The sequence below is a fragment of the Mercenaria mercenaria genome, chromosome 1 (assembly GCF_021730395.1).
Source record: "Mercenaria mercenaria strain notata chromosome 1, MADL_Memer_1, whole genome shotgun sequence".
NCBI classification, from domain to species: domain Eukaryota; kingdom Metazoa; phylum Mollusca; class Bivalvia; order Venerida; family Veneridae; genus Mercenaria; species Mercenaria mercenaria.
This window is the reverse complement of record NC_069361.1, coordinates 95,951,617-95,978,416: the sequence shown is the minus strand read 5'-3', so window position 1 is coordinate 95,978,416 and position 26,800 is coordinate 95,951,617. Positions and strand designations below refer to the sequence as shown.

Here is a 26,800-nt window from a genome sequence, read left to right as displayed (position 1 = left end):
TTTTATCTGTAGAAAATTGTATACACTGCATTATCCATAAATTCAAAGAAGTTTTAAAAAGTATATAGCCCAACATTTAAATCTGATTAATAGTTGATTTAATGATATTTTCAAAGACAATGTCAAATAAAATTCAATATTATTTGAAGAAATGTAACAGTGCGCGAGTTACCTTGCACCCTGGGGTTAAACACGAGTTTCAGACAAGCGATAACACTTACAAATCCTGTACGGCATGCAAGAAAAACACGTTTCTGTCGTAAATAACGTACAGAAGCATACGACCTTCTTTGAAATTATTTATCTATTTCTAAAACGGTAGTTGTCTTTACTTTTTCTACTTCGTAAATTATGCTCTATTTCAATTGAACACATGCAATAAATTACAGCCAGCACAAACAAGATATATCATGTCATTTGCATGATTGTCCAATTCAATTAATCTGTCTGGGTCAGATGTCCATATTAACTAGCCTAATGTCATTTGAATTTCAGATGCGTCTAACAGATTGAGATAATTTAGGAATTTGTCAGTGATTTACATTTATGCATGGAATTTATTCCCTTAACAAGACACTTCTTATCTACTTTGCATAAAATTTGTTTCATCTTTGAAATTGAATTAGAGTTGAACGAAATTCACTAAAAACAACTGCAATTGTATGGGATGTAGCTATATCTGCTTTGTCTCCGTAGAATATTTCTGTGTTTAGAAGCTAGTCCCGATTCACAAAAGTTTGGCAGAACTAACGTCGTTCTGCGATACTATTCACACGCGGGAATATCCATGACACTGACAGTCATATTATAGAAAACAAAAACTTATATGCTTACCTCCCTTAAAGACCAGTCGTGGACTGAATATGGAAAAACGCCAATTTTAATCAGATTATATTTTCTAAGATGACTAATCAACAAAACGTAAAAGTATTCTTCAGAAACATTGAAAATCAAGCAAAGCTAGAGCAGATTCAGTCTGACCAAGTCTGCTATGACGTCAATGAAAAGTGAAACTCATCTCACGCTCCCAAAGTCTGTAAGAAAATGATTTGAAAACGTTAGACGCAACCAAGCTAAATAGAAATAGCCTCGGGGTAATGAAAAGTTAACACCGCTTACACCCCTACAATGAACTATTTGGAGAGGTAAGTATAGCAACAAAGAACAGTGTCAAAATGCTAACGTCAACATACCCTACTTTGTTTATTTCCCCATTTATTGTTAAAATATGACAAATCAATCGTACGTTTAGAAACACAAATGGAAAATATTTAAATCATATGCAGAATTCCTTTTCAGGAGATACATATGATTGGCAAAATGTAACAATTCTACGTGGATTCTGGTGATTCAATAGGACAAAGATATTTGCATTTAGAATATCGATTTTGTTATTAGAATTTCAAAGTCTTTGGTTTACCTGCACTCAGGCAAAGATTACCCTTAAGGTAAACGACTGTTATCGTAAAAGGGTAGGTTTTAGCTATATATATCAATCCACCGTCTGTTCTGCTCTTATTACGATAGAAAGGATTCACGAAAAGTTTCTATCCGTAAGTAAATCCATAATAGTTGGTAAAAGTATTAGATTGATTATTAAATTGATTATTAAAATTTTACGGAAACAGATTTTGAAAGAGTTGGTTCCATTAAGGTTTTATTGTTTGTCCTTTTTATTTGACTATCTTAGCCAACATATCAGATATTTGCCAATATACAAATATTTAATATTAATTTAACTGAAGTGTTGCTCCCTGCATTCCATTTTGCATTCATATATACTATTGCCTGGAAGGAAACTGACGCGTTTTATTCAATTTATTTTTCTGAAACATCGTTTTTACTAATTTTCTATTTCCACTATGTTATTGCAATAACAAAGCAGTTGCACACGTTTTATCATCCTTAAGTTCCGATCGTGAGAAGCTCGAGAGCATAATATAACAGCCTACGCATACCAGATATTGACCAGGCTGCTTGTTCTGTATTTTACGAGTTTGTAGAACTAAATAGTAATGGTAAAAACAACCAAAATAAATTGCCAAATGGGATAAGTTTATAAGTCTCCCTTTGACAATTTGTGAAATAGTCTGGACTCCTTTCCATTTAAATGTACTCTTACGTTGATGAAAGGCTCGTGAAACAACCTTTTCACTTATTTATGTGTAATGATTAAGACATGCAGACGGAATTCCATATTTTTCCACACATGGAAATATTACAGAAGTATTTATCATTACCCCCTGGATCAATTTGTAATGTAAATATGTTTCTCCCGTTAGCAATATGATAATCATATTCAAAGAATACAAAGAACACAATTTTAGTGGCATTTTACGATGGTTTATCATTTAAGATACACACTTGCATTTTTCCAACTTAAATTATCTTGAGCACTCGACACATAACGTCGTGCACTCAACGTAAGTTGCTGATTTTAAAAGAATTACACACAACTGTTCTTTGTGTGTCCATCTGCCAACCTTGTTAATGGTATGTTTAGTTTAATAGTATTATATTGTATTTGTTATTAGGCATATAAACAATAATATGAGCACAAAAGTAACATATACAAATGGATTGGGCCACGAGTTTTATCAACATCAGCAAACGGCCCGTTCCACATGATGTCAAATTAACAGATCTGTAAACAAAGTGACAGCTTAAATGTCTATGAATAACTTTTAACTATGGACTATGAATAAAAATACACGAATATGCTTTAAAACCAGTTAATTTATGATCGGAAAAGTGAGATAATCTGAGAAAAAATAACCGTAAACAAGTTGATTCCCCACTCCAGCCACCCCCCCCCCCCCCCAAAAAAAAAAAAAAAAGTTATTTTAATTATTGTAAGGTAATCGGAAATCTAAAAAGAGGAAAATAGTAAAAAGAGAGGATTCCTCTGAATTGTTCGACAGCCAGCACCCGCACCAACGCAAACACCACATGGGCTAATCATCTACATTGATTATAACATAATACGGGACGAGAGTAGTTAAACATTAGTGGAAACGTTTTGTGTTCTTTATAAAATTTTGAACTTACGCAAATAGTCTAACGTTTTCTTAGTCAGTACGAGTACCTATTCCAAATAATAACTTGTAAGTATTTATCGGATGAAACGGTCGTGTATTTCGAAATAACATTACTCTTTGTTGTTTGTGGTGTGATATTTTCCATACAGGAAGTGATTAAAAAAAGAGTGAGTTCGATTATACAGCAAACCGACACAGCAATATCATATGTCTACGAGAAGAAGTTATATTGGAAACGTAAAATGAAAAGCATATCAAAAACATTTATGTAAAACATATATTTAGTATCAAAATATCAGCTGTAAACATAATAATGTCGCAGTAGAGGTGAATAAAATATTCCATGTCCAGATTTTATAGTTAAAAAAATAAAAATATTGTAGATTGAAATTATTTCATACAATACTTTCAAAGACTGAACGTCAATGTATATACTGTTCTCTATTTAATTGGGCATATATATTCAGTAATATGCATAATCACCATATAATTCAAATTCATTACGTAAATTCATTTAAATGAACATTTATATTCCTTTATAGGCATACACTCGCGATATAATTCAAATTGATTAAATGCAATTATTTAAATGAGCATGTATATTCGTTTATTGGAGTTAATAAGTTAGATTTGATTTGCTTTTTTGCAATATAAAACAGAATTAGATAGAAACAAATAATCATTTAAATTATATATGAAATTGGTTATTTTTATTAATTCACCACAGCCAGTGCTTAACTTTTGTACAAGTAACATTCATATATACCTTCAGTTCACACTGATAGCAAGTTTGAATCGAGCATTTTCCTCTAATGGTTATCAAGCATATTTCCTCGGAATTAATTGTTACATTACACGTTTTTCCAGGAAGTTAAAAAATAACCCTGACAAGAACGGTTAAACAGGATTTCAGCTCGAAGTTTCTCAGACTTTAAATCTTAAATGAAACCAACTCCCTGAGGTATTATCTCATTATACGCTTTAGTTTAGATTTTCCTTTATGTTACTGCAATGACAAATAAATAGGAAAATACTGCACAAAAAAGCTGGAATTCATGGGACCAAGAGCATAAAATAGCGGACATTGAAAACATATTGATGTTATCCTGCACAGTGATGTGCAAGTTATTGTTATTGCAATATTTAAAGAGCATATTGCATTACAATTCAATTGGAAATGACAAAGAAGTGTTTATGCTATCGGTATTACTTCATTTTACGGGGATGTTCGGAATTATTTGTCGCCATCTTCGCCTAATAATGACTTAGAATACAGAATGTTTTGTCGCCATAGATGATCATCATATAAAGGTATATTATATATAATAGCTTTTAATACTTTCTGTTACTTTGCATCAGACATTTCTGTTTCTTGTAATGATATTATTGATAGGTGTCAAGTTATAATTCAAACATTTATGTGAAGCTAAATGTATCCTAAATATAATTTTTGACCTTACAGTTCATTCTCCCAATCCTAACAATTTTACTTTAAATTTGCAAATTAATTATTTTTCTTTTCACTGTGCTTGTTGCAACAAGATACATTTAACTATTTAAACAAGTACTGAAGCGATGAAAGATCATACATGTAATACAGAAAATATTGTTTGTAAAGACTTGTCGATAAGACATCTATTTTGAAATGGCCATGTATATTATGAATATTGTATGAATGTTTTGTTCAACGAGGTACCTGTATGTGTGTACAAGTTGAATAAACTATGTTCCCTAAATATTACCGCTGAGGACAGGTATGAACAAAATTTTATAATACCACCATTAAACAAGAGCTATCAGGAATTTTTTTGCAGTCTCTTGAATATAAACTGGACACAGAAAATGAGTGAAAGTTATTTGGTAATTATTGAAGATAGATATGATTAATGTATTGGGTGCAGTGTTCAAATTTTATATACAAACAAAGGACAAAGTTGTTGAAATATTTATCAATATTCAAGACATAGTTGTTTGTCTTATACGCTCTTTTATTCTTACTGTCATCTGATAATATATTTCAGTCCTTACAAAGTCTCAAAATTACGATATAAGGTATAAATTGAAAAACAAATTGAAGATGGGTTTAGTTTCCGTTTAGTTTTGTATCGAGGTCGTTCCGCTACTTCTCTTTGCCTATCAACAGTAACGTAATTCAAATTCTTTACATTCTATAAAGCGCTCAAATCACAAGTGCCGAACTCAGTACGTCTTTATCTTAAGGAATTTTGAGTTTGATTTAAAAAAAAAGCATAATGAAAAAGGCAACTGCTACGCACAGTGTCTAAAAGAGAACTGCCTAGCAGTTTTTACGTAGAATTTTAATTTTGTGTATGCAGCAATATATAAAAAGCCCATAAATATTACACCAAAAGTAGTGTACACAAAATAAAATAGCTACATGTACTTGAAAATATCTTTCTGGCGTTGAAAAGAGCATCTGTTCTTAAACAATCTTTTCAATTTTGAAGCAGTACATCAGTCATTTCAAAACAAACATCATTTATGCACGCTTTTTGTAATCTTTCGAAGCATTCATGTTAGCCAAAGCTCTGTTAAAATTATAGAAACTCTGGAAAAAGAATTGTTTTACGGCCAAAGCATCCATGATTTTAAACTGTAATCGTTATGATAGGTAAACTGCATTTAATCTGTCTGTCTGTCTTTATTTCGGTCTGTCTGTATTTCTGTCTCAACTATGCATGTTACATTAATCAAAATGATCTGTCAAGTTTTAATACATTCTCGTATTATTTTTGAATTATTTTGTGTGGAGTGTATAAAATAAATTAAATACGATTCTTTTACAACTTACTAGGATTCTTTCTCCTTTCAAAAATAGTGGTCTAAGTATCTTGACACTATATCTTTTTGCTACAAGTTAGGATTAACTGTATGTAAATTAAATGACGTTAATGTTAAAATATTTGCCCTAACCTGTAATGATATTGCGACATTCACTTATGATTTTTCTTGCCTAGCTAGAAGGGAAAGACATGATGATCGGGTAGGAGTTCGCCTTAATCTTTTCCGAAGAAAAAAAAGACATGTTATACAATTGTAGATGTGTATTTTAACGTCAAAATTTGACGTCATATTATGATGTTATTTTGTATCAGCGATTTTCAATATCTTAATAATCTTGTAATGATGTAAACGGTAAGCAAGAATAGTGATCTAACATGTTTGAGTAGGAATAAGAAAACGCGCGCTAGCTGCTTATAAGAACTATTTTATATATCTTACGTGACACACTTACCGATTAATACGTAGTTTTACCACAAAAAACAGAACAATGTTCAGCTACATTATAGTTCTCTACATATTGGCATACAAGTTAATTAATTCTCCATTTACGAAAGAAACATTAAGCTGTCAGTATTTGAATGAACCGAACATATGACAAGCTGATACATGCCAGTTTGTTGCTAATTTATAACGCCTTCTTCCTCAAAATCACAGGTCGATTATAATATCAAGAAAGCGGGTATGTAATAATCAAATCTATAAGAAGGACCATAAGAGCAAGACTTATTATATTTGTTTGTCTGGAATATGGTTAAGGTGTCCCACATGTCTTGACGTAGTTTGATGTTGGAAAATACCAGAAACATGTTAAACAAAATGAAAAAAAAATCTGCATATAGAGACTAGATATTTTCTTGAATATACCCTGTTTACATAGGAAAGAAATCATTTGTGTGCTCCCAAAAACATCATAAAATAGCTCAGTAACTACAGGAACGAATTAAGTAAATAAACAGATATTTTCTATTCACTTTTATGGAATTAAATTGTATTTTCTTATGTAAAGTGATTGGCTTAAGTTCACATTCTCTCAGATGCCACATGTTATGACTTGCTGTCTATTATTTAGAACACAGAATGTGCCAATGAATGCAAGTTTGAGCTTTTGTCACTTTTTAATGAGTATAAATACACCGAAGGTATTTCCCGTAATATTGATTTGATATATATATATAATATAAAGGAACCATTTTTTTTTTGTTCTCGCAGAATGGTTCGTCAGTTATCTTTCGTACTTGACTTGCCTGATATCATTTTGTTTGGTGTTGGCAGCAATATCAAACATTTATCAAACATTCATCTAGACACTGCGAAAGATTGCTGTGAATATGATTGTTGGCTTAAGAATTATGCTTGAATGCTGAAATATTGAATTTCAGTTATGAACTGTGTAATGAATTAATGAGCTAATACAAATATTTTAGGGAAACAATATCTTTTTACAAATACGACAGAAGTATCTCAAAGGTATTATTAATTTGCAAAAAAAAAAAAAAAATACAAAATGCGGCCTCTGTGATGCTTTGCATAAAACATCTTTTATTCATTTCTTATATTTCGTTTAATATTCACACGCGAATAGAAACTAGCGGGTATGACTTCAAAATGGAGTATCTTTCAGGCTAGAACCGTCTGAATATAATATAACCATGAATAACATTCGATCTGTTTGATAAGAAGATCTGTTTTGCACGACTGCCTAATTTAGGAAATTTGTCCGGGTCAGATGCCCATATTGACATGCTTAGACAGCATTGGAATTCATTTGCTTTTCATAATATCAAGGGATGTCAGACATTTACCAGTAAATTGCATTTCAGCAGAAAATATACTCTCATAACAAACATTTTTGCATGCTTTGCTAAGGGAGTTCTTTTAATCCTGCAAATCAAATGAAAACTGAGCGAGATTTATCGTTATATCATCGCGTTTGCGTGGGTGGCCAATATATCTGTAGAGCACGTGTAACATGTTATATCAAAGTAAACATTGTTAAACTGATTCAACAATTTTAGTAAATATTTTTCTTTGCCCGCCTTTAATTGGAATACATACTATTCCATTATATATATTCCATATACTACTATAGGATACAAAACAACTACAAATGAGAGTCATTTCAGAATGTTCGGTATAAAATATTTGCTCATCGCATCAGTTTCGAAAAGCGTTAACAGTTAGCACCAACGCCAGCATTTCAACACCACATTTTGCAGTGCAATTTGAACCTCTCCAACTAAAGTTGTAGATAATTGGGATACATGTACTGTATTTGGGTGTTATACAACTAGCATACAAACGAACCGTGGAAGCGTCTGGAAATGAAGCGTCTTCTGTATCTGACACCGCCCGTATGCATTTATGGTGGCAAATATAAATTTATCACTTTCACGACCCTTGCTATTAAAAAAGGGTGCGACTTGGAAAAGAAGGGGCTATAATGTTATCATGTTGATAACTTGGCACAAACATTACCACAATTAAAGTTTCTCGACCTATGTATTTTTCCAGTTCGCTGTACAAGACAGCAACCAAATGTTCTCTGCATTACACAAGACCTTAATCTTCACGAAATTACAGAAAGAGGCTTGAAAGGGCTCGAGGCATTTTATAGCTGTTACAGTAAGGACTGACTGATTTTCGTGCAGCTTTTACATGTACGTGTTGCAAAAATACCATGAGCCAGCCAAAAACTGCATATTACATATTGTGGTAGTTTACGGAATGACTGACGCATACTTATATGTATATGCTTTCGAGGTGATTTGTAATTATTCTTCATTTGCGATTTGATTTACGTTTGTGTGATTTTTCTTTTTTTAAGCAGATATATGCTATGTTATTAATTGTATATTTCTGGGAAATGTAACGTCCAAGCTATCAAACATTATATTATCTCACAACAGATAGCTTTGTTTATTTGACTTATTGTTATTTGTTCTGAATACCAGTATGGTACACTGTCTATACAGACTGTACAAAACACGGTTAAAAATGTTATTTTGACAGCAAGTAGTACGGGTCCTGTATAGAAATCTGCTTTTGATTACAGTTCTCTGTATTGCAGTAAATTCTTACGCATTTGTTATATGCCTACGGATAAACCTAGAAATCTAACCGGCATTATATACAGGATAAATTGTTTTATTTGTTTAAAAGTAAACACAAATTAAACCTCTGTGAAAAATATCAAAGGCGATTGGAATGGTTGTGTGTACTTGTATAAATTGTATATATTTTATAATATGCGGATTAGACTTTAGTAAACTATCAAATCAATGCACTGTCAGAAATATGTAAGTATTGGCTCATGATATAATTACTTAAAGAAATAAAAGGATATCACAAATATAATGGGATTTCAAATATATGATACATATTTGTACGTTTATATGCACTGTATTAATATTGTCGGGAAGCTATGATGGGCAACTACTTCGTCAATTCTAGTTCGTACAATGGACCTTGTCTAAGCGTCTCTATTTTTTGTAAAATAACTTTAAGAGGCTCGTATAATAAATTTCAGAACACACCTCGTATGATTCTGCACAAGTTCTGTAAGGCAGCATGGGATACATTGTCAGGAACATGCATCTTTATCAAAGTTTTCAAGAACCAAAGTATGAAAATAGTAAATATGCTATGAATGAATAACAAAACAGAATAATCTGAATTAAAATCTTCTGCAGTATTGCAACTGCAAAGATAAACTGGTTGAATTTCTTAATGATCTCAATGTCGATCTGTCAGTCATATGTTGTACTAATTTTTTTCACATATTTTACGGCATTTCAGAATATGTTGTCTTTAGCACGCGATGCAAATTCATAGTATTTTATTTTAACTCCTATTGATTCGCTATATTTTATTTTATTACGTAACGGAAGAGATTTTGCAAGACCTTATTCATTACAAAACGTAAATAAAGAATAAGAATGTTTTGCTAAATGCAAAAGCGTTCAAAAAGAAATTATAATTGCAGTGATTGGTATACATTTAACTGATTTTTTTTTGCATACATTAACGTTTCAGCAGGATTAATGCTTATCTGAATTACAATTCCTAATTATGTTTATGTATTTACGAGTTCTTTACTTTATATCAAGAAAACATGGTTTTGTTCATAGGTTTTTGAAATTATTATCATGTGTAATTGAAAACTAGATTACACAAGACAGTCAGTGGAGAATTACCATTACTGCAGTATAGATTTCTATAATTTAGGTTGTAATAAGCGTATTTTAATTTTGCCAGTTTAACTATGTTTCTTCAGTATAGCGCACGGTATACAATATGTGGTTTGTATATCACAGATTGAGGTACGGTCTCTACAGAGTTGAAGTACATGAATATGCGTAAAGTTTATCGCAAAACAGAAAAAAAAATACATAACATAACATAACATATCATTTATTTGGCATTAAACACATATACATTTATAGCCAAACTATTTTAACAATGCATGGATAGAATATGTGACATTTTCAGAGAAAGTCCTAACATGAAGTATGTTTACAAAGTAAGACAAATATAATAAGAATACTTGTAGATAAAAAAACATTTCAATAACAATGCAAACTATTTAAAGTAAAACACAAAATAGAATCTATTACACATTATTTCGTTCCTTATTAGCAAAAAAAAGGTACTTGGATAGATTATTAAGTGTCACAAAATTTTTTGAAGACATTAATGTTTCAAACTTATGAACAGTTGGCCAGTAGCAAAACTATGGTTTCAAAAATTCCTTACGTAACATATAATATTTTGGACAGACTAATAGAAAATGATATTCGTTTTCTACTACATTCATTTTGCAGTTTAAACACAGTCTGTGTTCTCGTCTGACATGTTCATATTTCCCTGATTCTACCGCTAGGTTATGAGAAGATTTTGCCAGCGATATTCTATATTTGCTAATATTTACACGATTAAGGTATTCTTCAAAAAAGTAATGTGGAACTAGGGTCCCCTTGTTTTGCACCTATATTTGAATCAAAATAAGGTGACACTTCATTTTTGACTTTAACAGCGGCTTTAACAGTATTATACATACTTTGAATAGCTTTTACAAATTTAGAACTAACTCTTTCAGACAAAAGTTTCTGGAATATAGGAAATCGATCCAATTTATCATCGACGTCGCAGAAATATAGGGTCCTAATTGTTTCTTACGATCTTTATGACATATACATATTTGGAAGTTTTTTTTAAAAGTGAGCCAGAAATGACATTTTGTAAATAATACAATGTCGTATCTGAAATACGATTTATTTTTGAAAAATATCTACTGAATAAAAAGTTCGTATTTGCCACTTACAGCCTTTTACGATTGCACATTAAGTAATATTAGATAAAACAATTTTATAGGCAATAGGTCATGAGTATCAAATTCGACCTTCCATTATTGAGGCGTATATACAATTTCTCAAATATCATCAGCTCGATAAATATAGGACAATCGGTACTGTCAGCTTTTAAAAGCTTTCACTGCGGGGCTATAATACTGATATATGAAAAGTTTCGGTGAGAAATCCGTTAACTCTTTACTATCATGCTAGACACGATTTACTCTGCTTTTGCGACCAGTACAGATCTTGATTAGCCTGCACATCCGTGCAGTCTGATCATGACCTGCACTGTTCGCCATTCAGTCAGTATCTTTTTGGTATGCACCCCTTTTAAAAGTTAATGGTACTGTCCAAATCGAAAGATTGAAAAAAACTCATTATAGAAGTTAGCAGGGTAAGGGTTAAACAATATATATGAGCCGTGCCATGGGAAAACCAACATAGTGGGTTTGCGACCAGCATGGATCCAGACCAGCCTGCGCATCCGCGCAGTCTGGTCAGGATCCATGCTGTTCGCTTTCAAAGTCTATTGCAATTAGAGAAACCGTTAGTGAACAACATGGATCCTGACCAGACTGCGCGGATGCGCAGGCTGGTCTGGATCCATGCTGGTCACAAAGCCACTATGTTGGTTTTCCCAGGGCACGGCTCAATTATAGTATTTAACAATTTTGTCAAAAGTACTGTTTTTCATTTACGAACGAACTTCTGTTTGACGTCGACATAATTATAATATCAAAATGACTTTCACTAGTACACAGCAGATTTAATATTTGGAACTTACACTGATAAAAACAAATATCCTTTTCATCTACATAGACATTTATATCAAAGGTAATACATTCATATAGGTACATTTGTGTACATTCCTAAAAACTTTATGCAAGAATTGTTATTAATTTATTATAACCTTCATAGTCATATTATAATTTACACCCTACTATTACTTTAATCTATATTCAATTATTGTATGTGTTACAAGTATTAATGAAATAATTAATCTTTGTTATGGCTGATTAAGCTGCATGGACTCTTACATAATGGGTCTGAACAATTACTTTCAAAATCTTGTTGTTAAGCTGCCACAAAATGTCATCGTTGACTTACAAAGTTCAAAATTTCCTGGGTACTTAAAACATTTTGATTTACGATCTGTTTCTTAATTTCAGAAATACAATCATTGTTTACGTATGTTAAACATACTGAGGCGGATCAGATTAATATTTCGTAGGTAAAACTTCTCTGTTTATTTAAAAAAATAAACTCTTTTATAATGGTATTGTAATGGTGTTTTCAAATATTGATAACGTTTGTAGATATTTAAATGACAATGTTTTAACAGCAGATAAACTAACATAGGGCTGCTTCTATAATGTACCAATTTAAACACATTAAAATGTCTATCAGAAAGTTGAATATATTTCAGGCGTATAACTAAATCCTTATCATACAGTACAGTAGTCAGGTATTCAATGAGCTAGATAGACCTAAATAAAAAAATACTGAAACACTTGGAAAAGAAAAACAGTCATTTTTATTGAAAAAGTGAGTTTTGTTCATTTTAGCATAATAAAATGAAAACGCTTCAGAAGCATCGAGCGCAATGAACGAAGGCATGTCAGACATTAACTCGTTCAGATCCACACTATTAATTGAAAGATGTAATAGTACAAATCAGTAAGATCCGTTCAAAATGATAATGAACTAAGATACAGGTGTATAACACCACGAACCAGTTAACGAACAATCGTAACATAAAACGACACGGACGAAAAGGAAGATGAAAATACAAAATGTAGTGACACTGTCTTGGATTGGTCAGTACACTTTATAAAGGGAACTGGGGCTGTAAGCGCTTTAGATGATTAACAGCCTCGTTTTTATCATGATAAAACAAGTTTTTCTCTAAATAATAAAAAAGCATATTCTTTGCTAGTTTAAACTTTTATATATCATTATAATTAAACAACATACAGTACAAACGACGTCAAGTGTTTATAACAAGAATCTGCTAAGGTCTAAAACTTGAAACAAAAAAAAAAAGTCGAATCATTCAAATCGGGTAAGAATTACGACAGTTCCTGTTTAAACGATGTTTTATCTTGTTTTGATGTTTCAAACAAAACTTACTTTAATATTATTTCTTAGGTTTCAGTTAGAATATTTTATCAAGAAAAGAACAAGAACAACAAAACAATAGCAGACACGATTTGTCTGAGTCTGTTCGTAAGACGTAATGAATGTACAATGCCCTTTACGCCCCCCCTGGCACCAGCTTAAGCGAAATCCTTTTTAGTGAAATTGAATGTAAAAGCCTTGCTGTAAGATGCATATGCTTTTTTACGCGTAGTGTTACAAATATACTTTACTTTTTCCATATATTTTTTTTTATCATACATGAATTTTGTGGGCATATCTGCAATGCAAACATACAATGTCATAAGCTTTGCTTTTAAGGAACCTGGTTTTTCTGTTGATTTTGTCGAAACGATATTCATACACATGCTAGATAATTAAGAGGTTTGATTACTTGTATTTAATTGCGTAATGTGGTTTTTAGTGTAATACAAGCTCTGTTTCAATTAAAGTTGAAATACAGTTTATCAAATATGATACAGATTTATTACTCTGGAGATGATAAAACATTTACTGTGGTGATTTTGTGTATAAACACGTCATGTTTAGCGTCGTCGGATTGAAATAAAGCATAGCACTAGTTGACTCTCTCTCTCTCTCTCTCTCTCTCTCTCTCTCTATACACACACACAAAGCAGGCGTCTATAGGAATCAAAGTACGAGTTTTATTACGCTTTCGGCTTTTACGGTTAAAGCATTATATTTGACTATAAAAATGTCCTTCGAACATAAGATGAAATACACGCGTGACATTTTTCCGACAGACATGAAAGTCGTGCCTTCTGAAATGTATGTTTTATTTATTTTCTCATAAGTAAGTCCTTAAAGCGAAATGTATTTATACGCCGTAATAAGTATGTAAATGGGTATTATTTATACATGATATTAGGATCTGATCATTTTGGAATATATGTATGCAATGATTTGCAGTCTTTTTACATGTACAATTTAATTTTCCTTATTCATTCCTGTTGCTAGGCCTGATATTATATATAAATTTATTTTTGATATAGTGAAATGATACCCTTGTCAAGTTTTACTGTTTTGGTCTTGTGTTAAAATTTCATTCTTAATATTTTATATTTGATGGAGCGATGTCTACCCAGGTGTAAAAGTTCCTGATGCTTTAGCCCGAACTTGAACAAATAATGATAGAATGGAGTTAGTTTTGTCTTATATCTAGTCTAGTTAGCTCTTGTTTTAGATTCTTTATAATTTGGATTCAGTTATTTATTGTTCTATATAAGATTGAAATTTCTTCTTCTAGGTACAATACTCATTTTGCAGATATTTGTAGCTACAAAGAGAATTAAATGAAACAGTAGTAAAATGATAATAATCATGACGTCGTTTTATTATTTACATTAGCTACGTCATTATTCAAACACTTGTTGCTTGACTACAGTATTATTATTATAATTTTTCCTGATTATGCATATTAATGCTGAAAGCGGTGGGGGTTTTTAAATAGTAATTTTACACTATTAAACTATGTTATATCAAAAATGCGTTTTCCGCATTTTCCCGCTACATTAAACCATAATACATTTTGGATGCATGTATACATGTATATATGATATGGGAGCGTTGAAACTAATCATTTTTTGTTAGTGGATTGCTGCTCGTTTGTACTTCTAGGCGCTTTGCCGTAATTGGTCTTGTGTATTGTGGTGATGATTGGTTCGTATAAATTCTCTCTACCTACATATATAAATATATGGATATAATTATTTATATAGAACTAACTTATATGTAAATTTGATAAGCGGTGAAGTAGTTTTGTAAAACTAGTATCAATGGTTTTGAAACCTTGACAGACGTCTGCGCATGTTTTGTCTTGGTAATTATCTAATTATCACGAATATTGAAAAAAAAACCTAGCAAAACGCTCTCTTGTCAGGAACATCTGTGTCTTTTGCAAAGTTACATATGAGAAAACAAAAAGTTTTTACATAGCAAAGGCACCTTGGATATATAAGACAGAAGTGATATTCATTAGAATTATATGAGTGCTACGCATATTCGCCATAGAGATACATCACATGTTTCTGTTTCCATTGTGACATATTCTATACAAACAAGTATCCCATTAAGAGCTCAGTACCAAGTATGTTCTTTCTCTCACAAATTGCGTTCACATGTATTTCAATAAAACATCCATATGAACTGCAATATTTGAATAACACAGAAACACAAATCGCTTGAGCACTGACAACTGGAGCACCCGGGCCAGCACGAGCAATTCATAAATTCATTTTTCAAAAAAAAAAAAAAAAAAAAAAACAGAAATGCGGACAGTTTTTGAGAAAATCTGTTGAAGTTTTTTTTTCTGATATCAGTTATTTTTGCGTTTTAATTTCCTCAGATTAATCCTTGTAGCTACCTATTTTAACATTTAAAAAAAATGCAAATACTGGCAAAATATTGTTTTGGAAACAACATTATACATACCAATGTCGTTATGTGAACTACTTTATATAGTGAGTGGATACATTCATTAAACCTGTATGACAACTACAATAACATTAAATATACGATTATTTTTTCTAACATTTTACTGAAACAATAAAAAAACTGTTTAACAGAACATATTTACCACAGACCTAACTTTTTTGTCAGATTTTTGCATTTTAAAATGTGTATGTTTAAAACAATCTGTTTTATACCATTTTCTAAATATCTTATTTTGAAGTTTAACTGTGGATGGCAAAATAATGTTTCAATACAGGACAATACATTTAATTACAGGTATTATGACTTCACTTTATAAATAGTCCAAGACTGGAATTTAGAAGAAGCATAATCTGCAATACACGTTGGGATAAAAACAAATGGTGTTTGGTAACGTAGTCCGCCATTCTATAGTTTGCAGACTAAAATGTGACATTGCCGTTAATTTATGTTACAAAATGTTTCATTAACCAAGGGCAGATACTTTCTTGACAATTTTATATTGCAATACAGTAATTTTATACACCTTATATTTTCACAAAATTCTTATTTTACAGTATTTTAAGAAAAGTGGATTATGAAATTTATGAATTCATTTAATTGGACTAGCTGTGATGTAAAGAATCCTGCCATATTTATTCAAAATAGACATATAGTCAACACAGTTAACAAATATTAACTAGGGATCTCAATTAAAATAGGAATGTATGAGGACATAGCTAATGCTGACTAGTACTAAATCATTATATAACTAGTAAGAAGTGTAACCAACATTTATATATAAGGATTTCAGTTGAGAATGTTTTGATCAACTATGCGCTAAGTGTTGGTTTTCGCTTAATATTACAAATAAAAGTAGTCACAGTTAACGTAAAGAAATGTGATTAGATATAACTTAATTAAAAGAACAAGGAATGAAAAAAGCATGAAGCTTATGCCGACTGGTACATGTATTTGGTAAGGTAGTTCACAAAAATGCTTATTTGTAAGAACATATATTCTTACCTATGAAAGAAATACAAGTTAAACATGCGACATAATGTTTAAGTCTATGAAACAACAATGCAACGACATTTTCTGAAATGATAAAAACAATTCTTATCACAAATAAATTTATGTGAACTACGTTACCATCTCCGGCATGCTCTCAATGAATTATACCTATGTTTGAATTTAATGTAGCAGTAACACACCACAGAGTCATCATATTACCACAAGAAAATGTATAAAATTAATATATATGAGTTGGTTCACTTACTTGATCTGTTACTAAACCAACGACGGCTGGTTAAAATCTGATTGTTTGTGTTACTTTTATTTGATGAAATCACACATGGGATGCATCATCTTTGTTTACACAGAACACCGTGAAGTGTAGTCAGTGCCTATGTGTATTGCTCCCAAAGAAATTAGTTCTTTGATTAAATATTAGACATTTTGCCAGTTGATAGTAACGTAGTTCACGGTAACGTAGTTCACAAAAATAGGTTAAGTCTGTCTGACTTAATAAACATGATGCACAGTAAAACTCGTTTGCTTTAATATAATACTGTTTACTAATATGTATGTAGTGAGAAATAGGCATACCTTTGTTTTTATTGCATATAGCTGTAATGTATGGTAACGTAGTTCACAAAATAATGTAAAATTAACGGGGTATCAATTTTAAGGGTTTTTTTTAATTTATCAAGACATATGAAATAATTTCATACTGTACCTTTTTCTATGTTTTCACTGTCTTCGTGACTGTTCATAGTACCTATCTATACACGCATTAATTTTTAAATGTTTAGCTCAAAATGGTAACGTAGTTCACAGAGATTTCTGTGAAAAGACAGTATCGCTAAAAAAATTGTTTCTGAACTGCTCAAATATTTTTGCTAAGTTGTCTTTGTACGTGTCACCTATACACACTGACATACAATAACTACATACAAAAAGAATCTTTCTGGCAGAGTTTGTAGACCAAAGTAAGCTACCCAGAGTTGTAACAGGGTATTTTTGCCAATTTCGGACCCTAATACGTACCATAATTTTATAAAAGTACATTTGTACATTTTCAGTGGCCAAACACTTTTTTTTAAAGTAGATAATGACCATAGCCTTAAATTAAAGCAAACGTATTATACCTTCTACTCTTAAATATGAAAGAATATGCTTGAAACGGCAGTTTTACGTAATTGTCCACTTTTCGGGTTTTTTAATGTTTTGTCCCTGGCCCTTTTCCATATCTTTTCTGTTTTATTAACAGTCGAAACCCTACATAACACGAGCATTTTCTCTTGCCCGTGCGACTTCGAGTAAGCGGTGATTCACTAGAATATTGTTTTCTTTACTTTAGTGTACCTTATGAAATAATTTTTGCAGCATTTCATTTCTGTCAAAACGTAAATCCAGTATATCATACTTTGGCGACAGAAAATGGTATCCTGTAAATTGAATTGTAATGATGTTACTGAGAATACTGCTTTAATTTAATAGGATTATGAGATTTCAGCATAATTGTTTATCCAGATTAGCTTACATAGTTATTATATCATTGCATGTGATAATGATAGGATCGGTTAACAAGTTAAAATGCAGCTAATGTCACAAATATGGTAAACCATACATAAAGGCCATCATTGCAAGATATACAGTGCAAATTGCATAGGTGTACATTATCTGTCTATGTCAGTTTTAAAAAATATCTTCTTGTAATAGATTACTTGCTCTTTGTGTTTTGCATATTTTACGGATATTGTATTGTAAATGAATTGGATCATTTGCTCTTATAATACCATTGCGTTTATAACATTACAACGTAGATTAGGCTTGTCAGCCCTGATTTTATTGAACACTTCACGACATTTGCGGTGATGCTATTTCCGTATGTCTTGCAATGTAACTGTAATTTGACGGACATAATAATAATAGACAGATGGTTGATTTTCGTCTTAATCTGGCCTAGTCATACCAGTCCTAAAGATACGAAGTTATGGTTACGCAGGTCCGTCAGATCAACCGTTCATCGCACCGAAACCATTCAATGTATTTTCAAATAACTATAAGAAATGTTAACCATCACATTACTACGAGATAAATGCATGACCTAGGTTAGTAGGTTCAAATGCAATGTCACACTTGGAGATCAAAGGTTAAATAGCTTTATTCCCATATTTTCTAAACTGTTGCTATCAATTTTTTAAGCTCTTCAAGACGTTCGTCAGATTCAGGATAATATTTGCGTTGGGTTTTTAATTTGATATGGAAATAAAACAAACTAAAGTAGATCTGAGAGTGTGTATAATACAAATATGTAAAATCTCATTGTTCAACATTTGGATGTGCGCTGGCTTATCAATACATCATGTAGTTGTGTGTGCTGTCCGGCAGTTTTTGTTCATGAAATACCTGAGCAGATGCCTTCGGACATACGTGTTGTTTCAAGATTAGATTCTATATTGGCTTTTAGACACATCTGTACCTATTCATTGTGCGTGACTTTTGATTTCTGTTTTGGGATTCAACATCGAAATTTTATTTTTAAACTGAATGCTATTTTAGGAAGCTAAAATGCTGATACTGGCATGTGTAGCCTGGGCATAATTACTTTTATCTGGCAGAAACATTTTAGTTCAGCTTTATTGTCCTTTCAGGCAGACTAGATAATAATAGAAAGAAAAACAGATTCTCGGAAACGTCAGTTACATTAGTTTCGACTTTTCCCAGCTGGAAAATAAAGATAAATAACATGAATAATGACTGTTTGACTAGTTCCGACCACTTAAAATCGATCCACGATATGGTTTATCGTAGATATGTAAAGGTAAATATATATCTTTTAACAAACATTCCATAAAAATGCCGACGAACAACACATATTGGTTCCTAAAAAGAACCGAAAACCACATCCTATTTATATTTTTGATAGTAAGTTATAAAGGAAACTCATAAAAGGAAATCTCTAACATTAGATATAAAACCATAGTTTGTTCATAGTTAGATATATCATTAAACTGCACTTTAATGTCGTCCAAGTAAAACACAACATCTCTATTTGCACAAGATCAAATGCTTGTTTGGACAATGTAATAAACACTATCAAATATTGAAGCGTTTATATTGGTGTATGCATTTCTATTATTTATTACTGAGCAAACCTTATTAAGAACCATGTTATTAAAGAATTTGCAGATCACAAACATCTCGGAATAATAATGTCAAGCAATGGCAAATGGCATTCACACATACTCCCAATCTTTAACCGTGCATAATTGCATATAGGTACGCACGCAATTGCAGCGCGACTCTTATATTCCGTCAGCTATACGTAAATGTACAGATTCCTCAGAAAATACAAGTACACGTTCTTCTTAAGTAATTTTCAAAATTCGACAGTCCAAAATCCCTTTAACACCCCCCTCCCACCCCAACAACTAGTCAATAACAATTCTTACGCACGTGTCTTCGTATAGGCTTTAAATCTTCATTGCAAATACTTACTTTGCATGTCCCAAATATGCAAAAGTATGCAGACCATTCACATTGAACAATCTCGTATAATTACGGTAATGATCATCTGAGTATTAACCAAATGCATACCTATTTATCAAAGTCAAACAATATATAGTTACCTAGACAAGGTTCGCCGCTTGAGTGATTGAGTGGGGTGGCCTCTGTCTTGGCTTATACGTGAACGATTAGCAGCACTTTGATGAAACCATTGAGAATTACGTAAATTAATTTTTTTTTAACTTCTTCTTTAGATAAGGACTGATTTTTGCTACTGTTAATTATGGTTGCCTACTGGAATAGAAGACGACATCTATTTTCATACCCCGAATCTGTTTTATAACAAACTACTTGCAATGCATATATATTTTATTTATTGCAGTCTAATTAATGTACAATATACATCGAATTAAAACATGTTATCACGTTAAAACATGTAATACTAAGAATTTACATATAACTAAAGTACATTGCCTTTCATAAATGAATTACAAGAAACTTCTTTAATAAACTAATTATAGACATTTGCATTACTGTATAATTAACAGTCACAATTGTTATCATACATATCCTAAAAACTAGACTGTTACTGCTAATCCAAGGTTTTGTTTGTTTGTTTTGGGTTTTAACGCCGTTTTTCAACAGTATTTCAGTCATGTAACGGCGGGCAGTTAACCTAACCAGTGTTCCTGGATTCTGTACCAGTACAAACCTGTTCTCCGCAAGTAACTGCCAACTTCCCCACATGAATCAGAGGTGGAGGACTAATGATTTCAGACACAATGTCGTTTATCAAATAGTCACGGAGAACATACGCCCCGCCCGAGGATCGAACTCACGACCCCGCGATCCGTAGACCGACGCTCTACCTACTGAGCTAAGCGGGCGGGCTCCAAGGTTTAAATACTGCATTAAAATGTTTAGAATAAGACACTGAGAATAGAAAACGGGCGTAAACGCGCACTGTAAAAAAAATGGTGTAAAAAATCAAATATCCCCTATGATCAGAGCATAAAGGAACTGATTAGCAATAGCATTCTAGGATTAACATATTTTTAAACGTTTTGTTTATCAAAGAGAAGAAAGATGAAGGTACATTATGTACATAGTTTAAAAGATATCTTATATGCATGCCATGTTATTATGCCCCCCCCCCCCCCCCCCCCCCCCCCTTCGAAGAAGGAGGGGTATATTGTTTTGCAGATGTCGGTCGGTCTGTCGGTCGGTATGTAGACCAATCCGTTTCCGAATGATAACTCAAAAATGCTTGGGCCTAGGATCATGAAAGTTGATAGGGAGATTGGTCATCACCAACAGATGACCCCTATTGTTTTTGAGATCAGTATGTCAAAGATCAAGCTCACAGTGACCCGAAACATTTAAACGGTTTCCGGATGATAACTCAAGAACGCTTGGGCCTAGGATCATGAAAGTTGATAGGGAGATTGACCATCACCAGCAGATGACCCCTATTGATTTTGAGATCAGTAGGATCAGAAAGATCAAGATCACAGTGACCAGAAACAGTAAAACAGTTTCCGGACCATATTTCAAGATCGCTTGGGCCTAGGATCAGGCAAATTGATAGGGAGGTTGGTGAGCAGATGTCCCCTTTTCATTTTGAGGTCATTAGGTCTAAGTTCAAGGTCACATTGGCCAGGAACAGTTGAACGGTTTCCGGACAATAACTCAAGAACGGTTGGGCGAAGGATCATGAAAGTTGATAGAGAGGTTAATCATGACCAGCAGATGACATCTATTGATTTTGAGGTCAGTAGGTCAAAGGTCAAGGGTACAGTGACCCGGAACAGTTAAACTGTTTCCAGACGATTACTCAAGAACGCTTGGGTCTAGGATCACAAAACTTAATAGAGAGATTGGTAATGACCAGTAGATGACCCCTTTCGATTTTGAGGTCAGTAAGCCAAACGGCAAGGTTATATTGACCGGGAACAGTTAAACCCTTTCCGGACAATAATTTGAGAACGCTTGGGCCTAGGATCCCGAAACATCATAAGGAGGTTGACTATGACCGGCAGATGACCCCTGTTGATTTTGAGGTCAAAAGTCAAGGTCACATTGAACCACAACAGTAGAACTTTTGTTTACAGTAAGCAAATAATGTTTGTTTCTTGTGCAATTACTGAATGCATCAAGGGGGCATTTCGTGTTCTACGAGCTCTTGTTTACAATATTGTCTAAATCAGGAAATTGGTTTTGTATGTAGTATTTAGTTTCAAGCATTAAAACTCTTTATGACTTTCACAATAGATTCTATGTTTCAAAACAAATAAAATATCTTACATTATTGTAACTATATAAGCATGTTCCAACGGGCCATGAATAAACCTTGCTAGATATTATCCTTAAATGTCACGGTGTATTTTAAGATTTTTGATAATTATTTTGCGTCGACTTTATATGAATTCTTCTTCAACGCGTCTTTTAAATATTTAAAGAACCAATAATGTTTTAATTATGACTGTGTAAGAGGAGCTTCGCAATTTTATATCTGTTTAGCAAACCAACTCTGTAAATGAAAACGGCTGGGATATATTCATTAACCGGCATTTGTAATATATTATATATTTAAACCACCAGATCTACATAGCGCGATTTTAAAGACAAACGCGTTCTAAGGCGCTTTACAAAGGCAGCCAATTATGGCGCCAAATGCATACTTTACCAGTACAGACACAGAGCGATCTGACCAGAGAGACCGCTTGAACAGACAGTCATGTCAGGCTAACTTAGCTTAGCTCTTGGTGAATGACAGTGATTCACTGCAGACCTTGAGTGCCTTTATGAACTACAGACTCCGGTATATACCGGATTCAAGCAATTTGAACGAACAGTATCTTAAATGTATATTTAAATAACCATGGTAATACTAACCCTGACCTTTAGTCAGTATATTATACATATTATACACTTAATGCGTGCAGACATGCAAAAATTTGCCATGCTTTTAATTGATAATCAATTCCGGACATGCACAGAAGACCCCGAGACAGTCTTGTTCTGTAATGTGCGCGGTGTATAGCACCGCTACATGCGAAGCCGTCTCTCCTGTGAAGAACCAATACTTGCTTCTTAGTTAGGTTGAAGACACGTAAGAGTATCTCAGAAATTTCCAGTGCCTAGATCGGGTTTCGAACCTCAAACCTCTGGATTTACAGTCAATCATGTTATCTCTAGACCACCAGATCACCTATTATATGCATTTTGCAAACGGAAATAGTTTGACTATGCACATATTAAAACATTAATATTTTGTTCATTTTAATCGTTTCACAGCCCGTAAACAGACTATGTTTTGATTAACGGCAAAACATTTTGCTTTCATGGATAAAATGCAATACAATACTTTTGATCTTTCACTCTTAATTTGATATCCCAAATGATTTTACTGAAGGTTTAGTATTTCTTTAAATTAATGCCTTGCTTGAAATATTTCTTTTATGCATTCGCTGAGAAGAGTGCTGAGACATTCATCCGACTATCAATGAATTAAAGGGCATTGCAAATAGGTCCAAATGGTGTCTTGAAACCTAATTAAGCAGCATGTTTCACTTGTGACTGATTCTTTTGTGTCGTTGAAGTTTGTTCAAAATACAAAATGTTGGGTGTAAAGTTATGAAGCGAACGTAGGAACCTTTTATAAACTTGTATACAGGCTTTGAAATCAATGCCAGACATGGTTCCTCAGAATACATTTCCACTACCTTCCTGCAACATCTTCATTTTTGTCGTGTTTCCACTGTTTTCTATTTCATTAGCTACATGACCTCTGCGACAGTACTATAGTATGATATGGCGATTAAGAACACTCCAGTTCAGAACAGTTCAGGCCGCTTAGCGCTCTTGTTTGGTTCGGGTGACAAGAAAAAGGCATATTTGTTTTCATACAGTTTTAATAGAAGTTTTGCATTTCTCCATTGTCACTTTTAGTCTGTTGAGCTAAGCGCGTTTGTTCAAATCTATTATAGCATGCCTTTTCAAAAGGAGAAAAGGCAAACTATATAATCAATAGGTATTACAGATACGTGTTATTCGTGCCCACGCGAATTCTAGAATTAATAAAAACATATTTGAATGTTGAATAAGAAAGCTAACTAAGTTAAAACGTTATAAAACGTTCTTATATAATTTTATGGAATTCGAGATGAAAATCGTTGTCTTTAGTATTTCGCGCTATGATTCCCATATTTTACAAAAGACTGCTTTGCTACATGTGATATATTAAATGTCAGTATGCTTAAATGTAGGTACAGCTGGTTTGTCAATAAATCGTGAAATTGTGCTTGTTGTTCCACAGCTTTTTTGTCAGATAAATATCAAAAGTTGAAAACCTGAGAGAATGTAACCAGATTGTTCTGTTTAAGGATTAGTTTCTGGCCTAGCTTTTTTATTGTGTTCGGCCTTTTAAAGTTGTTAGGGATTTTTTATATTCCTGAAGCTTATTGATATTTTCATGAAACTGAAATTGTGTTACTGGCAACAATTATAACAAATACGTGATATCAAGAATAGTTTTGTAGCAATGTGTAAGTAGGGTTTCATTCATCCGAAAAAAGCGTTTTAAGGTTTCCATTATGATGCAAAATGTAAAAAGAGAAAAATGAATATCTTGGAAATGCAAGGGACAATAAATACTAAAATCCAAGCTAAGTACATAACCTTTGGTGAGTGTGGTCGGCATGGCCATCTTGTTTCAGTATTAAAGTAGTAGAATATATACAAGAAATTCTCTCTTATTACATCTATATTCATTGGAAAAGCTGTAATCTAATGTTTAACACCGATATACAAAGATATTTTCTAGCAAGTATTTTGCAAGACTGCCTTAAATTAAGTAAGTTTGCTTGGTCAAATGTTTACATTAATAACCTAAGAGATCATTTGCATTTCATTTTCGTTGCGAATAGATTGGGTTTCTGGCATTTACAAGCGATTTGCATTACATCAGGAAAATATTTTTCAAAACCCTTCGTGTCTGTCTTGCATAGTATATATGGTTGGTTACTTACGAGATGAAATGGGCTATCAATATATCGTGCTAGGGATTATCAGTAAATGTACCTATTTGACTGCAGAATCGTTATATTGCTTTAAGAGCTTTAAGAGCTTTCATCAGTAGTCAAGTGATTCCATCAATTTTTGTTCTTGAATTTCTTTGAATTATTCTTCTACTCTTTCTTAAGATATTATGACGCCATAATGGTTTAATAAAGGACATTTGTAATTCAATAACCATCCAGTAAAAGTCTTTGAATAATATTATTCAGTGACTGGCTTTTATGATTTACTTCGCGAAAGAAAATTATTTGACTCTGTATTTATAACCTCAAGAACCTTAAAAACGCATCGTCCATCATTTATGCAATTTACATGCATAAAATTTCATATTCATGTATTAATCGTTCCGAATTCTATCATTTTGAGTAGTTTGTTTGTTTTAACCGAGACGTTAACGACTATATATCAGTCTTGATGTACGTGCGCGTGTTATAGCGTTGCAAGATTGCGCATCAGAAAACAGTAACATCAATAAAACAGCGACAACTTTCTTTCTGAAAATAACATATGTGTGAGAACTTAGATTTTTAGTTACATCATTTTCTCGCTTAATTCAATGTGTGCGTTATAGTTTACGTAGGAAAACAATAATCTGTATTATCTTGTGCCCCTAAGGTCCGTGTTGTAATTCATGATATAAATTTCACTGGTACATTTATAAAACAATTACATCAGTAAATGTTGAAGTCAGATATAAACCAATGTAGAACCATTTTTCATAATTCCCCGACTTAAATCTTGTATCCGTTAAAATCGATCTTGACTTTTATTGTTGAGGAGGTATGCATTCCTCACAGTCGTTTGTTAAAACAAGGAAAAACACTATTCAGTTGTACTGGTATATGAGATTCGCAGATAGTTCTAATTTTCCAAAGGTTGCGGTCTAGGATTTCAGATTTGACAATGCCACGTCAACGCTTCTTTTGACGTCAACGTCTCGTACGACAGCGTTTACAAAAATAAAAATCAATTCAACCTTTTATCATTGGAAATACCAGTCAATGTGCTCTATCTTTTGATGGCGTTACCCGTTTCAACAAGTTTCCAATATTCTATTTCTCATATGTCCGTATGAGACGTTTTTAAATGTCTTTGATGTAGATACGTAAGCATTAACCATCATCTTTTTCAAATGATTCCAGAGGCTGAAGTGTGGCCGGTTTTGATCAGCGTTTTTTCCGTTTAGACTAAGACTTCTACACGCTAATTTCTTTTATTTCTGTCATTTTAAATTGGAGCATTCATGCAATTTTGTATGAACACGCATTCTGTAGTTACAAACAACAAAGATTAATTTCAGAAGTGTAACTTTGTTTAAAAGAAGGATTGCATATTTGTCGCTCTTATATCTAAATTTCAGAATTTGACGTTGATAAATACAGGAGCTTTGTATTGCATTTTGTCCAAGAAATGATACATTTTTCAGTTTATTAAAACATCAGTCTT

The 26,800-nt window shown here is 32.6% G+C and overlaps 1 protein-coding gene across 4 annotated transcripts in view; it reads left to right on the top strand.

Annotated features, from left to right (window-relative positions):
* LOC123529638 (melatonin receptor type 1A-like) overlaps positions 1–26,800 on the top strand; it is a 210,202-nt gene that overhangs the window by 30,749 nt on the left and 152,653 nt on the right. For 2 of the 4 annotated variants that reach the window (XM_045310077.2, XM_045310052.2), the window contains exon 1: positions 8,925–9,139. The exons of the other annotated variants lie outside the window; for them this stretch is intronic. The gene's annotated coding sequence lies outside the window, so the exon portion shown is untranslated. Of the gene's footprint in view, positions 1–8,924; positions 9,140–26,800 lie in introns of those variants that run through there. 4 annotated transcript variants of the gene reach the window in all.